The following is a 1,863-nucleotide window of genomic DNA, read 5'->3' as shown; positions in this document are numbered from 1 at the left end:
TCTGAAGTTAAAAGGAAGAGCTGCGAAAGGTTAGACTGACTGAGAATGTGTGTGTGTGTGTGTGTGTGTGTGTGTGTGTGTGTGTGTGTGTGTGTGTGTGTGTGTGTGTGTGTGTGACAGAGAGACAGAGAGAGAAAAGAGACATACAGACACACTATACACGGAGATGAAGCAAAACCTGTTTTGGGCAAACAACTGAAAAACGACAACAAAAAAGCGAGTTGTATTACACGGAAACAGACACCAATGAATCACGCAGACAGCCAAATTGTGGAAGGGTATTTCTCACGGTTCTGCTATTTTCGAGATGCACTCTACATGACTGTGTTTGTGTGTTTAGTGAGCACACGTACGAACAAGTAAGATGTTCACTGCGACACGCACGCACGCACGCACACACATACACACACACGCACGCGCGCACACACACACACACACACTGACAAACACACACACATACACACGTATGCACACAGACACACACTCTCACTCTCTCTTTCTCTCTGACCTCGTAAGCAGTCCCCGTAGCGCAGTGGATAGCGCGCTGGACTTCTAATCCAGAGGTCGCGGGTTCGAATCCCGCCGGGGATGATTTTTTTAATTTTTTTTTTTTTAATTAACATTACTACTACCTTTTTTATATCATAATTATTATTTATTTATTTATTTATTTATGTAAGCTTATCTATTATTTATTCACCTTTTTTTCTCTCAAGGCCTGACTAAGCGCGTTGGGTTACGCTGCTGGTCAGGCATCTGCTTGGCATATGTGATGTACCGTATTATGGATTTGTCCGAACGCAGTGACGCTTCCTTGAGCTACTGAAACTGAAACTGAAACTCTGACCTCGAATTCGAACTGGGAATGCTTATTCAGTACAGGTCATGGTCCCTTCTGATGGAGGTAGTGACTAAAACAGTTCTTGCGAAGAATTAGAAGACGACGACGAAGAGAAAGAGGAGAAGGAAGATAAGAAGTAGGAGAAGGAAGAAGAAGACGAAGGAGGAGGAGGAGAAGAAGAAGAAGACAAAGAAGGATGCAACGAAGATGAAGAAAACAAAGAAGAAGAAAACAACGAAGAAGAAGAAGAAGGCAAAGAAGAAGAAGAAAAATGCAACGAAGAAGAAGAAGGCAAAGAAGAAGAAGAAGAATGCAACGAAGAAGTAGAAGGAGGCAACGAAGAAGTAGAAGACAAAGAAAAAGGAGGCAACGAAGAAGAAGACAAAGAAGAAGGAGGAGGAGGAGGAAGGAACGAAGAAGAAGACAAAGAAGAAGAAGGCAACGAAGAAGAAGAAGGAGGAAAAAGGAACGAAGTAGAAGACAAAGAAGAAGGCAACGAAGAAGAAGGAGGAGGAGGAAGGAACGAAGAAGAAGGAGGAGGAAAAAGGAACGAAGAAGAAGACAAAGAAGAAGAAGGCAACGAAGAAGAAGGAGGAGGAGGAAGGAACGAAGAAGAAGGAGGAGGAAAAAGGAACGAAGAAGAAGACAAAGAAGAAGAAGGCAACGAAGAAGAAGGAGGAGGAGGAAGGAACGAAGAAGACAAAGAAGAAGAAGACAAAAAAGAAGAAGACAAAGAAGAAGAAGGAGGAGGAAAAAGGAACGAAGAAGAAGACAAAGAAGAAGAAGGCAACGAAGAAGAAGGCAACAAAGAACAACAACAACAACAGCAGCAGCAACAACAACTAGACGAAGAAACAACAGAATGTAGAAGACGACGATGCAGAAGACACAGCAGCCGCTGAACAAAGAATGAAGGCCACACACCCCCAAACGAGGAAAACAGCCGTGATCACCCAGCGGCGCTCTCACTTCATCGCTCCTCACTCTATCAGCCACACCAAAGTTCCACGATCATGCCCCGC

General features: G+C 43.8%; 1 non-coding gene across 1 annotated transcript; it reads left to right on the top strand.

Moving 5' to 3' along the window:
* The first annotated feature begins 518 nt into the window (after nucleotides 1-518).
* Nucleotides 519-591, top strand: Trnar-ucu (transfer RNA arginine (anticodon UCU)). The gene has a single exon. It is a non-coding gene; the product is annotated as a tRNA-Arg (tRNA).
* Nucleotides 592-1,863: the final 1,272 nt, after the last annotated feature.

The sequence above is a fragment of the Babylonia areolata genome, chromosome 21, assembly GCF_041734735.1.
Source record: "Babylonia areolata isolate BAREFJ2019XMU chromosome 21, ASM4173473v1, whole genome shotgun sequence".
NCBI lineage: Eukaryota > Metazoa > Mollusca > Gastropoda > Neogastropoda > Buccinidae > Babylonia > Babylonia areolata.
Note: the sequence above shows the minus strand (reverse complement) of the source record. Positions and strands in the feature narration are given on the sequence as shown.